Raw genomic sequence first — 5,379 nt, 5'->3', positions numbered from 1 at the left:
TCAGAGGGCTTGGCAAACAATTTAGGCGTTTCCAGGAAAAAAAACGGAGCCCAGCTTGGGGCCATGGAAAGAACGGTCCCCAATGTTGAGTCAGCCTTGAGTCATGAGCTAAAAACATGCTTTTGCCAACTGCAGCTCTAGGCAGCCATAATTAATACAGGGCTGATGAAAGCTGCATTTTTCACTCAACAGAGGAGGGAATTTCAGGTAATTAGACATAACCTCATGGATCGGTAACTCGCCTCTACACATGAGCTCGGGCCGCCATGCCCAGGCCCTACCTCCAAAAATAACTTACGCCAACATTAACCAACAAAATGTGTCTGATTTCAAAACATTACCGTTCCTCCTTAAGTATATTGAGTGTAAACTGCTGAATACACTAAGGCTCTTAATTGGTTTGTCCTAATCCGCCACCTCTCTGAGAGCATCTTTGTACCTGGGCCAGGCAGCCACCTTGTCTTTGAGGATGACTCTTCTCTGAGCTGACCCCAGTGCAAAGCATCCTGTGGGCTGGAATGAAGTGGGGGAGATGTATTTTGATCCATCACCCGTTCATTCATTCATTTACTCACATCGCAGCTACTGGGGGCCCACCATGTGCCGGGCTCTGGGCCGAATAAGGAGCTAAGTGCCCAATGTAGAGGAATTTACACTTGTTGCGGGTGTTAGAGGCCTAGGTGTGTTGCTTCCTTTACAGACGGGAACGCTAAAGCCCAGACTTGCCCAGGTGCACCCAGCAAGTGGATGGTGGAGTGAGGGAGGGCAGCTGGGTGCCCGCCTCCCAGCAAGCTCGGAGGCCTCAGGAATCCCGGCTGTGCCTGCCCTCTCTCCTGTGAGGCAAGGACCGCCCCTCCAGCCCCCACTGGGCACACAGAGGTCACCAGGTGTGGCTCAGTAGAGACCAGGAACGCTCCTGCCAGGTGATTACTTGCAGAGCGAGGTCCTTCCCGCCAGGCCACTGACTAACCACCCATCCCGCCGTCCAGGCCCTGCCCGCCTGCAGGACACTCCTGGGAGAGCTTCCCCTGGTTCCCATGACTAAGGTGGCCCTCCCAGGACAGCGTTATCCTTCATTCCTTGCCGATGTCGCAATGTCCAGCCAGATGAGGCAAGAGGGATATTTGGTGTCTACCAACACTTCCAGAGATGCCCAGGGAAATTGCCCAAAGCCAGAATCCCTAAAGGGCTGACTCCCAGCTCCCCTGGTCCCCACCCGTCTTTCTTCAGCATTGAAACCCCCTTTCCTGTTTTTTTAAACTCTCACAACCTCTACAGAGAGATGGAAATAAAAATAGCAGTTCACACTGGCTAAGCAAGACACGAGGCCCTTAGCATCAGCATCTGGGGGACGGGGGGACAGGGGGTGCTGTCAGCGCAGTTTTGCACATTTTGCTCCAAGGATCAGAGACTTTAAGGAATTTCCAAGGTCACCCAAGGAGTGCAGGCAGATCTGGGTCTGGAAACAAAAGGCCTCACTAATCATGACAATAATCATACCAGCTCACAGTGGGAGCTGACTCTCTGCTCAGCCCTTGTGGGTGTTCTCTTTAATCCTCACAGGCCACACAGGAGTGAGGAACCCTGTTCGCACCCAGGCCCTCCAAAGCTCCAGCACAACCGACTGCCTGCTGGGTGGCCTACGGGCAAGTGGCTTCCCCTCTCTGGGCTTCAAGTTTCCTTCAGTGAAATGGGACATGGATGCCTCCCTCACAGTAAAGGGAACAAGAGGACCTGGTCGGGACAATGTTCTCTTCTCTTTTTGTCTCTGCCTCCAAGCCCACATCTTGCTGAAAACCCACATACTCTCAAAGCTTGGATGAATCCCATCAGTTCTGGAGACCCCAGGAAGAGCAGCCCAGTTGTAGAGAACGGTGACTTTCATGCTAAGGAAGTGATGTTCTCTTGTTAGCAAAGGGAGCCATGAGGGATTTTGGGCCAGTGTACTCACAAAAACTGGCTTTAGAAAGATACACTTCACAGTGATTTGAGCAACAGATTTGACCCAGGAGAGACCTGGAGAGACGAGGAAGAGAGGGCAGGATTCCAGGTAAGAGATGAAAACAGCACAGAAGCCATGGATGGAAAAGTGACTGTGGACATAAATCCAATAGGACAGGGTGTAGGGCCATTATGGGGGGACAAAATTGCCCCCAGCTGAAAACCAGTGTCATCTATAAAGGGACACTTTCAAATTCAAGCCCTCAAGTTTCTCACCTAACACTCATAAGATTTTTAAGAAATAACAGTCATAACAGTGAGGGCTTTGCACTCGGGCCCCAGGACAAAGCTGCCTCACGACTCCCCGGCCACGAGGCCATAGGTAAGTGGCTGCACATGTTGCCTGCTACAGGGTGTTCGTGTCTGTAGAATGGAAGTGGGGGGGGATGGAAGACCCCCAGGGACAGGGCTCCCACCTGCACAGCCAGTCAGGAAGCTACACGGCCTTCCCAGGAGGGTCTGGGCCATTGGGCCGCTACCAGTTTCTGGCTGGAGTCCCCGTGACAGAGCTGGCAGGGATGTTACTGCTTATAAAAGAGGGTGGATCCAGGTGAAGCAAGAGTTGGGACCTGCCTGGGAGGCTGAGAGCGGCCCTGAGCCCTGCCCGGCTGACGAGGAGCTCTCACTTTCTAGAAATTTCTGCCTCTCCCGAGACAATTGCATCTCAAGCGTTCACAGGACTCAGGGCCCTCGGTATTTCCTGGTTCTCCTTGTCTGGAGGCAGCCGGCGTGGGGTGACGTTCCAGTCTATTGCATGGAACTCAGCCAGCTCTGTGAGGCCTCAGGAGGGTGGCCACCCCAGGCCGCCGCAGCCCTTCTTGGGAAATCGCTTGTCCGAGTCCATCTCATCCACCACGGGCAGGTATTTATCAGGTGGGTGTTGGCAGAAAGGATCCAGCTGGCTAAAGAGTCAGTCATAGGATTACAACACTGGGAGGTGCTTGAGAAATCCTCGTCCACTTTGCTCCAGCCCAGAGAGGGCGAGAGATCAGGAGACACGCAGACAGCTTGTGTCCTGCCTGCTGACAGAGACCAAGAGGAAGCAGAGCCCAGAGAGGCGGAGCTAGTCTCCTGAGAGCTCAGCCAGTAAGGGGTTGCACTCAGCTCTCCCCGACTTCAAAGCTGGTTCCAGAAGCCGGCACCCCCTTCCAGCTGGCTTTACCAAGGGGCTCGGTTTGGGGCCATCCCCCTGAGCTCACGTGGAGCCCTCAGTGAAAGCCTTTTTAGCTAAAAGCCCAACCACGTAATCCCACCTGGCATTTGAACCAACTTCCACTGGACGACGCACATGGGAAACCGGCCATCGGGTAGCATGGCCGATGGATCCAGTCAAGACGGGAGAACACATTATAGTCATTAAAAATCATTAGGATGGTTGGGCTCTGAGGTCAGATCGGCAAGATAAACATGCTTGGAGGAACTAGTTCTGCCTTTTCTTGCAGCCACTCCCACTCATCCAAGCCGGGCACCCAGACAGCCAGACTCCCCCAAGAACCTGCCGCAGGACTCTGGACAGTGCCCTGCTCTGCTGCAGTGCTAAGCAACTTCTTGAAAAGCATGTTAGGGACTCGGTTAGTTTTCCGTGGTCTTTTGCAAATGGGCAGGATAAAAAGACACCCCACCCCCAAAGAAATGTCCTTGGATCAGTTTCCTCTGAGAAGTCCTCGAGCCCACCTGTGCCACCCTTTACACGCAGAGGCAGAAAGAGTGATGCAGTTCTGCGCGGGACAAATCACTCTGGGTTGTATCTGCTCATCGCTATCCCCACAAGAGAGCAGCAGGCGCTAAAGGGCAGGGACCACCTCTTAGTACCAAGGCTGCTGCCATAAGCTCCACGCACCAGGCATTTTACATGCATTAGCTTTAATCCTCACCAACAACCCTACAAGGGAAATATTATTATCCTGATTATCCAAATGAGGAAACTGAGGGCTACAGAGTTAAAGTGACTCACTGGAGGTCACGGTTAGTAAATTGCAGGGACCCATCCGACCTGAGTTTGCCCTTTCCCACAGCCCCAAGCTCCCTCCCTCCTCTTTTCAGCAACCCAGGGAGCAGCACCAGACCTCACACATAGTAGGTGTTGATTACTTGTTTGCAGAATAAGTGAATGAGTGAGTAATGAATAAAATAAATTTGAAAACTTCAATTACTTAATTTGCATCTTCCAAGATGAGTACATCAGTGCGGCTGTGAGGAAGAAAACAGACTGTTGATTAAATAGTCTCCTGGATTTTTGAACTCAGTGAAAACAATCTCTAAATAATTTTGTGACTTTTGGCCTCTTCTTAGCACAACAAAAACATTTTAATTAAGGCTTATTCCTAAGCCAACTTTTCTTTCTTAAGAGATGGGGAGCATTTAATGTTCACTGAGCATCTACTATGGATACATACACCACTGTCAGCACACTCACTCTTCCCAGCAACCCTGCAAATGGGTATTGTTACCAGGTTTCAGAGGAGGAGACAGAGGTTCAGAGTGGTTACATGACTTGCCTGGGGACACACAGCTGGGTGAAGACGGGAAGGTCCAAGACCTGGACTGTGTGAGTCCACACACTGCCTCCAAACACCTTTTAGCCGCAACCAAGCTTCCTCTCTTAACACGGCCATCTGCAAGCCAGCCTTTTTCCAGAATCATCCTTCATCCAACAGGCCTTCTGAATATGTGCTCCTAGGGAATCAGAGAAGCAGAGACACCCCAAACAAATGAATAAAGAGAAAGAACCCAAAAGTCAAAAAAGAAGCTGCTTGTTTCCAGCACTCATTAACGTTTAGTGTCATTTAAAACAAAAAAAACAAAAAAAAAAAAACAAGGGCTTCCCTGGTGGTGCAGTGGTTGAGAGTCCGCCTGCTGATGCAGGGGACACGGGTTTGTGCCCCGGTCCGGGAAGATCCCACATGCCGCGGAGCGGCTGGGCCCGTGAGCCGTGGCCGCTGAGCCTGCGCGTCCGGAACCTGTGCTCCGCAACGGGAGAGGCCACAACAGTGAGAGGCCCACGTACCGCAAAAAAAAAAAAAAAAAAAAAAACAACAAGATTGTCTCTTGTGGTTTGGGTGTTGACTATGGAATGGCAGGTGGGGGGTGGAGAGGAGACCTCAACCTTCTCAGTATTAGGGCTGCAATGTCCAGCCTTGTCTCTCCCAGCAAATGAGTCTCCCCCAGGAAATGTTTCCAGTGCCGGGAGGGGCTCCAGTCAGTCAGTTCTGGCAGAAGGGGCTGTGCACACGGACGCAACCCTCCCACACGCCCCCATCCAGGGGATCCCTACCCCACCCCTACCCCCAGCCCGGCGGCCAGCCTGGGGGCCCGTCAGGGGCATCCTTGGCAAGCGGCCATCCCAGCGGCAGCTGGAACCTGGCTACTGTCCACGTG

This window comes from Mesoplodon densirostris, chromosome 4 (genome assembly GCF_025265405.1).
Source record: "Mesoplodon densirostris isolate mMesDen1 chromosome 4, mMesDen1 primary haplotype, whole genome shotgun sequence".
NCBI lineage: Eukaryota > Metazoa > Chordata > Mammalia > Artiodactyla > Ziphiidae > Mesoplodon > Mesoplodon densirostris.
This window is presented reverse-complemented; position numbering follows the sequence as displayed.